Genomic DNA, 9,182 nt, shown 5'->3' on the forward strand with positions numbered 1-9,182 from the left:
AGAATGCGGCAAAGCTTGACTTTTGACCATACATCGTGCCATTTCCGTTAGTGACCTGTTTTTCCTCTCAGCAACACCATTTTGCTGAGGTGTATAAGGCACTGTACATTGGTGTTTTATCCCACGACTAGCCAGAAATGCATTAAATTCATGAGACATATACTCCCCCCCTCGATCGGAACGGAGGGTGCCCATAGTACATTTTGAGACATTTTCAGCCATAGCCAAAAATTGTTTGAAGCACATAAAAACTTCGGACTTCGCTTTAAGCGGAAATACCCATGCATGCCTGGAGTAATCATCAATGAAAGTCACGAAGTACAGGTAATTGCCTAAGGACGGAGTTTGCATGGGCCCACAAACATCACTATGCACAAGCTGCAACCTGCATGTGGCCCTAACTGAACCATCCTTTGGAAACTTAGAACGCTGCATTTTACCCAGAATACAGCCTTCACAAACATGTTTGACAGGTGCTTCAAGAGGCGGCAAAGAAGCAACCATATCAGATTTCTGCAAACGCAGCAAAATGGTAAAATTCAGATGACCAAAACGTGCATGCCAAAGTTTTGCATCTGAAATAGCCCTTGAATCTGCAACAGCATTTGCAAAATTTTGTCCACACTTGTCATACAAAGTGAGCTTATACAGCCCACGGCACAAAAGCCCAGATGCAACAATTTCATCACCAAAACTGAGATCATGAACTGTACATCTGTCATCCACAAAGTTAACTACAAGTCCAAGTCTAGCAAGTGCGGATACAGACAAGAGATTCTTCTTGATCCTAGGTACATAAAGTGCATCAACAAGTGTGAAGGAACTGCCATTAGCAACAGTGAGCACAATCTTTCCAACTCCCTGAACTGGATAAGAGGCGTTGTTGGCACAAGTGACTGAATTCCCATGAGGGACAGACTCGAGAGAGGTAAACAATTCACTATGTGAGGTAATGTGCTTTGTAGCACCACTGTCGAAATACCACACATGTGAATCTGCAGCAACTGACAAGCATGCATCATGGACAGCAGGATTGTAAGTGCACTCTGCGCTAAAAGCCCATTCTGCATCAACATCAGCATCACAATCTCCTTTCACAGAAGACTCAACAATGGCTGCATTTGTAGTGGAACCAGCATTTGCAGTGGAACCACCCTCTTTCTTCTTAGCCTCTTTGGCCTTCAACTTAGGACACGACTTGATCAAGTGATCATTGGCTTTACAATAATGGCAACGCATCTTCTTTTTTCCCTTATCACCAGAATTGCCAAACGAAGTGCTGCCAGCAGAAGCATTAGGAACAGAATTTTTGCCACTCGTAGCAGAACCATAAGAAGTGGCTGCATTAGTGTTACCACCCTTTCTTTGAGAAGCAATAAAAGCCTGTTCAACTGCACGCTGCGTAGTCCTGTTTTTTCTAGAAAGTGACTCTTGCAACAGCAATGTGCATAATGCATCAAACTTGACAACTTCAGGATTTCCTTGGGTCATCACTCTCCAAGTACTAGCAAAAGTCTGGTATGAATCTGGTAAGGCATCAAGAACAGTGTGCACAAGGGAGCTGTCCGAAATGACTTCACCTGCAGAAATGAGTTGCTCATTGATATCCTTGACACTAGCAAGGAAAGTGTCCATATCATCTTCCTCATACATAATCTTCGACTCTAGCTCTTTACGCAGCAAAGCAATTTTAGCCTCATTGCGGCTTGCATAAAGACCTGCTAGAATATCCCAAGCCTGTTTTGCAGATTTTGCTGAACGGATGTGAGGAATAATGGTGCGCTTCACAAACAACGCAATCAATGCATGAGCCTGCACATCCTTAACATCCCAACGAGCTTGTTCTGCCGTAGGCAAAACAACTCTAACAGCTGCAATCCTTGCAGCAAGACCTGCAACATCCTCAATATCGCCTACATCTTCAGAACCAGGACGTACATCAATGCCCTGCACAATTTTCCAGACACCTTTTGACACAAGAACATATTGCATCATATAAGCCCACATAGGGTAGTTGTCCCCATCCAACCTGTCCTTAGCAGCAAACATCTTGAACACATCTGTGTTGTTGTTGTCAGCCATGGTAAATGCTGCACCTGATGTGAAAACTGCCCGAAAATAGGAGAAATGGAGCGGGAACAACTTGTGCTATATAGCACAAACCGTAGAAGACTATAAGGCACCTGTTATGCAGAAAACGACACTGACAGAAAATCTGCACAAAATGACGAAATAGCCTGTGCAGTACTGCCCGTAGTGGAAACGGAGGCCGAAATGAGCCCAAATCGAAAATCTGAGCAGACCGAGCTCGCCTAAAAAATTTGTCGACCTGCGAACGCTCACCAAAGCTCACTGAAATCGGAGAAAGTGAGCAGGCGTGTGCTGGAGCAGCTGGCGACTAAGCCCGGGAGGACGTGACCTGCTCTGATACCAATTGTTGGAATTAGGGTTGTAGAGAAACACACACAGCTTGGAGAAGACGAAGGAAGCTCAAGGCACACAATAGAGAGTGTGTTACTTAGTGTGCAATGAAAAGATAGATAGCCCTAGAGTGATGGGCGTATATACAATGCACGGGGGAAAAAACCTCCTAAAGAGGGAAAAAATGCCCCGGCGGTCCTAGTGTGTTCACACACATCACTACCACATGTATATGGTAACACCACCCACCTAATATGCAAGGAGGAAACATCAAAAAACTAGCGGCCAATTTTCTCTCACACAACTCCCAAACCTCAAAAGAGGTTTGAAGGGAAAAAAAGCAAATAAGGTCAAGCCTTGTCAAGAGCAGAATGGAGTGCATCTTTGGTAGCCATGTGGAAATTGTATGAAGGACTCGGTAACTACTACTTGAAGAGGAAGATGCATAATCCTCCACTCCAACTATTCCTAAAGAAGATGGCTCTATCCTGGATTCTCTTACTTGCAATCTAGTGCTTGATGAATTGGACTTGGTGCAACAAAAACCAAAGTCTTGATCACAGAAGAAGAGCTAGAAATGGAACCATCGCAGTAAATAAAGAAACTATGGTGATGGATGAAGAGGCCCTATGTTTCCCATTTCACACCGAAATGAAAGTTAAGGGAGTGCGACTAAGATCTCAAGGGAAAATAAAATAATGAAGAAAAGAAAAGGGCTAAAATTGAAAAATCAAACCAACTTTCATTGGTATACGAGCTCCACAATGAGAAGTCCACTACCCTATGCTCAGCCATAACTAGTGTAGCATGAATCTATCCAACCTAATCATGTTGTTAGTGGGTCGCCGCGATGGACGTCTGCAGCATAGCTCTTTTGCACTAACATAATGTCAATATGCAAGGAAGCGACTTGGGGTGGGGCACAGAGACTTAATGAGAGTGTCAATCTCATCAAAGTGAACTCAAGGGCTACTCGTTCTATGACAAAAGCAAATCAACCACTTCCTAGTCAGACAATCAGTATGCGTCCAATCTCAACACTCAACGTCATCACGCCTTTTGGTATCCAAACGAATCTGGAATGTCACAAAACTTAAGGAGAGGTATCACAACACTTATGGACTCAATCCTACCAAGTTTTGTCACCATCTGGGAAGGTACATAAATCACAATCCATCACAAAAAATGTGCAAAAAACTGGAACAGGAATACTTGGAAAGATCTACCTTAAGCATAGAAACACTTATCCATGGTCAAAACATAAAAAAACAACCATTTTAACTCCCAAATCAATGCACTTAGCTCACAAACGGTACGTCGCGAACCACAGCAAAATTGGAAATGATTACACTTAGATTGTAGAGCAAGAGACAAGGAACGCAATGTGCTATTCGGAATAGAATTTTGATTACCCATTTTGGAGAAAAGAGGATTACAAGTTGTAATCACAAGAAGCCTCCACAGTGCAGTGCACGTTTTCTTTCTTTAGCTAATGCTACTTTTTTACTTCAAAACTAAGGGTTTTTACTTTAAAAGTTAGGGGGCTTTCCCATGGCCATCCGGCCTCTTACAAGGGGTAGACTCAGAGAAATAAAAAAGGGTATGGTCTAATCTCATCATGATTACAACTCATCTTAGGCTGAATTACAGGGTTTTTTCAAAAAAATAGAGTGTCCACTAGGTTTGTGTGCATACGCCTGTATGCGCCCGTATCCACCAAACATTCCCCCCTTCCTATTCATTGTACGCCCTCGTGCAAGCTGTCTGAGGGAGTTCACTTTGCTGCCTTCTTTCAAGCGTTGCAGTGAGATTTTTGAACTTCCGCGCTCTGGCTTCGATCTCGAATTTGGTTGCCAGATCTTTGAGGGGATTATTGCTGATGGTACTTTGGTAGGTGATGTGGCGGGCTGGCAGAGCTTTCGTTATTGGATTGAATATGGAAGATTCCACTTCAAAGAAACCTGTCATGAAAGCTTCTTCAAAGGTCTGCATGTAATGAGAGGGCAAAAACATGACTCTTGCATATAATCCCATGATAACATTTTTGCTCGGGATTTCAGTCTCCATATATATTCTAGCAAATACCCCGCGTCCCCTCGACAAAAACCTGCCATGGATGCTCTACTACTTCAATGTCTCTGAAAGTTGTAATGCACGTGATGAGCATTTTGGCAATCTTTACGAGCATCTGACAAGCAAGATCTGGGATCTCTTTCATCATATTGATTACTCCTTTCAGAGTTTGCATCATGTAATGCTCTGCTGGGGGGTTGTTATTAAGTGGCTTGGTAATTACCGGGTAGTTCAGCACTACCGGTCTTTTGCTTTGCCAACTATAAAAACTATCCCAGGATGGCCGCCTGTTGATGGGACAGTAAGTGGGGTCGATCCTGAGATGCGGGGGGGAGTTCCTATAATAGGTTTCGTCAGTTAATCACTGATCGAACCATTTTTTTCTCCGGAGTGGTTGATTGTCAAGGATGGTTTCAATTTGAAGGGCTATAATCGGAACCTCTCTGTAGTCCCCTCTACTATTTGGTTCAATTTTTGGGAGCATCTTTTGCTGCCATAATCGAACTTCTTGCCGCATCAATGGTAGTGCGATCATTTTGTGCCCATGATTTTTTGCTACCTCATCTGGAGTGATCATGAGGAGGGCAACCGATTCCAACACTTTTAGTTCATATTGCATATACACCTTGTGTGAAGGGTCTTTTACTTCTTAGATCCAGCATTGAATTTCATCTTTTGCCGACTTCGAGGTGGATGTCCTGGCTGGATCTGCAGATTCCTGCGTGCCTTTTCCAGTGCTCGTAGTGGGCATTTTTGTTTGATGAGTTTCGAACACTGATTGTTCGAATCCTTCTCCCTACTCAAATTCTCTTGGGTCCTGCTGATACTTTGTTTTATTTTCTTTCAGAGTCTCTACTTCCTTTCTTGCCTCAGTCAATTGCCTCTTTAATTCATCAATTTCCTCATCCTTGGCCTGTTGTAGGGCCCTATGAACTGCCGTCATGATCTGTCTGTCATATTTTTCTTGTTTTAGGGCCTCCTTTAACTCTTTGATTTCCTGGCTCAAGGAAGTAGAGCCTGCAGTCATAGTTGAAGAGGAGGGTGTCTCCTATTTGGCCAGGAGGTGAGTGAGAGGACTGCTAACCACTGCATACGAGCCTTGTAGCTTCTCATTTTGTTCATTTTCTTTGGCTAGCTCCTCCTCGAGGCGTTGCTGTTCAATCTGTAATGCGGAGTTTGCCTCGTTGAATTGTTGTGCTTCTTTGTAATAGTATGTTGCATTTTCTCGTTCTCTCTGCAACTTCAATTGCGCCTGGACTTGTGTGTTTTAGTGCTTCGATTTGTTGCTTTAATTGCCAAGATTCTGCTGCTGCTCTAGATGCCTCTTTTTTGTTATCTTCTAACTCCAGCTCCTTGAGGTTGTAAAGAGCCCTTTGACATTGGAATTGCAATTTTATCTTCTCTAAGTGACCGTCAATGTCAAATGAGCTAACTATCTCCGCTCCTTCTTTTATGGCCGCTTGTGTGCGTGGCGTGTTTGGCCCATGCTAGTCCTTTCGACTCTGATCCGATTGCTCAGCCACCTCAGCTTGCTTTTCCTTTTGTTTCAAATCCTCTAATGCATCAGAGGTTGTGGCAGGCTTTGTCTGTGATTCTGTTTGTTGATCCATTTGTTGTTCCGTCTGCTTTTCGTCGACCCTTTGCTCCGACTGTCCTACACCTTCTTCTTTCTCTTGTTCTAACCTCTCTGAAAGTGTCTCAGCATCCTTAGGAGAACCGAGGTCTTGATCTTGTTGGTCCTGTGTGTCGTGTTGTCCCTCTCCTTGCGAGTGACTTTTCTCCTTTTTACTCTTTCTAGATTCGTCAGATGATTCTAGATCATCGACGTGTTGCTTCTTTGATTCTTCTGGATGCCTCTACTCCATCTTTCGCTTGAGCTCATTGTGAATTCGTTGCCGCATGGCGCTGGAAATTTCCCTTTTCTCTTCAGCTTCCTTCCTCTTTTGTTGCTTGATCCTTTCCAAGGCCTCTGTTTGTCTGCGTATCAACAAAGCATTCTTGCCTTTATCGTCTTCTTTCTTGTCATCCGCTTCTATTTCTTGGGTTTGATGCTGATCTTTCTTTTGTTGGTGGAGCTTTTCCCTCAATGCCTGAGCCTCTTCCATTGTCCTCTTGGCATAAGTGATGGGGATAGCTTCTGCCAAATGTGCAACCTTTTTCTTTAACCAAGTATATCCCAGGGTGTATGAGCTATCCTTCTCTTCCTCCGAAGACTGGTACTCAAAAGGAGTATCTCTTGGGTGGGATCCCTCTTCCTGGCTACTCCGAGCATCTGACTCGGTTTCCTCAGTGTCAGAATCCCTTAGAGGTGCACTTTGCCTTGTTTGTTTGACTCCAAGATTCGGCCTTGTAGAAGGTCCTGCCACTGGTCTCACAACTCTTTTGGGCCTGTGGATTAGGTCTATCTACGCTTAGGCAGGTGGTAGATCGTCGATCATGCCCAGTGCTTGATAGGCTATTCGTGTGAGCATTGGTCCTCCGTTCATGTAAGCTTTACTTCTTTGACCGCCCTTTAGTTTTGCTTCCACAATCGTGTCAAGAAGATAGTTGCCAAAGTCGCAACTAACCACCCTGCCTTCCCGAGGAGGTCACCTAATAAAAATGTAACCTATCACGTGAGTTCAACAGAAGGGTATTTAAAGTTCTTGAAACTTATAGAAATATATATACATAAGGGCATTATTTTTTCAAATTTGAAAAAACTTACAGATTTTAAAAGTAAAGGGTACATTATATTCCTAACAAAATTCATAGATAAGGGGTTTTACAAACATGTCTTGAACGCACGTGATATGGTAGTTTTACACATAATGAACCCCCCGAGCCTGCCTTCAGCCAAACCCATCGCCATCACCACTGCCATATGCAACAAGGGTTCAGTATATCAAGGCGGCTTCTGCACCTTGAAATGTTCTGATATAGGACAATATGGCAGTTCCGTTTCTGAGTAGATCAGGTCTTGATATGTCAGCTTGTGGCCGCGTTGCTTCAAAAATGCTTTATCATTGTCGATTGCATTCATTTTCTGCAATAGATCGCGCGTCCCCTACAACAAATGGAGGGCTTCATTGATGATTTCAGCTGTAATTTTTACCTTAACAACTACCCCATCCTTCTCTGTCAGAGTTGCTTCCCCATTGTATTGAATTGTACTTATGAGCTCGTGAGCTTGTCTGAAATCTGTTCCCCAAGGAGGCAGTCTTAAGAAATTGTCGAGCTGTAGGCACTTGATCCCTGCTTTCACTTCTGGTTTCTAGTGCAAAGTCCACATTTCCTGGGGGAAGATGGTGGTCTTTACAATTTCTCCGTCTGCGGCTTGGAACCTTTCGATGAAAATGTTTGCCAGGATTGCTTCAAGTACTTGTTTGGTGAGGTGAGCTTTTTCATTTGATGAGATATTGGTTATCTCATAGGGTGACACATTCCACTCCCTCTATGTTTTCCTTCGAGGCATCCTGTTGCCAATTCGTAAGTGAAATCAAGTTTTAGCCATTGATCAAAATTGTTGGAAAGTGTAAACTTGACCATAAAATAAAAAGTGAGCTTAACTCTGTCAAAACTACTCCAAATTTGACCAAATTTCACCAATGCACCTAGGATTACTATAGGCATAAAATTGTAATGTAACAGATGGATTTGGCAAAAAGAAACATGGATCGTGATCCATGTTGAGAAGCATTTGAAAATTCTAACTTTGGGAAGTTGCCCCTGGGCATAAGGGGATGCTATTGAGCAATTTTCTCTGGATTTAGAGCTGGAGGTACATGGATCGGGATCCATGTTGGGCAGTATTTTGGAAATCTGATGATACCATCTGGTAGGGTTCATCTTGATTATGACTTGATCCAAGAAGTTTGGGATTTGGATCAATGGTTTGACACTTGGGCTAAATTTTAGAAATCATGGACAAATTCTAAGATTTTGGCTTTTGGAAGTGGATTTTTGGGATTCAAATGGCTTGAAACTTCATGGCTTGGCTTTCTTGATCATACTGAATTAGACGGCATGGGTTTACTTATTTTGGGCCAGAAGGTACATGGATCGCGATCCATGTTGGGAAGCATTTGAAAACAGTTCTTGTGCACATTGGTTCCTATAGGTTTTCCTAGTACACTGGTGAAATTTTTTCAACTTTGGACATGTTTTTCCATAGTTTGCCCCATTTTTTAGTTTATGGCCATATTTTTTCCGTTTTGACCAAATCTGTTTCTGGCAACCACTTTTGGAGTCATGTTTTGCCTGAAATCTCTCCTTGCTTTGATTTCTGATGATTGAGGTCTGTAGTTCATAGCTTTGCTTGGTTCCTTGGCAATTTTCCTCGGACATTGAATTCTTTTGAGAAGGCAAACTGAATCCTGCAAGTTTCACCATTTTGCAAGTAAACTTTTGCTTGGTTTTGATCCCATCGCCATTCTTAGGTTACATTTGTTTGTTGATAGGCTTCGAGGAGAGTCTGAAGTTTCCCAAATTACTTTAGCAGTACTTTTGACCAAAAGACCATTTACAAACTGAAAGTAGAAATCTAGGTGGGTTTGATGATCTGTAGAGAACTTTTTGTGATCATTTTGCAACACCAGTACTATTTGTACATTGTCCAGCTAGTGAGCCACTTTTATCCTGATTTTGGCAAAAAGGTACATGGATTGCAATCCATGTTGGGATGCTTTTTGCAAAAACAGTCATGGGGT

This window comes from Adiantum capillus-veneris, chromosome 25 (genome assembly GCF_014529385.1).
Source record: "Adiantum capillus-veneris isolate H3 chromosome 25, ASM1452938v2, whole genome shotgun sequence".
Classification (NCBI taxonomy): domain Eukaryota; kingdom Viridiplantae; phylum Streptophyta; class Polypodiopsida; order Polypodiales; family Pteridaceae; genus Adiantum; species Adiantum capillus-veneris.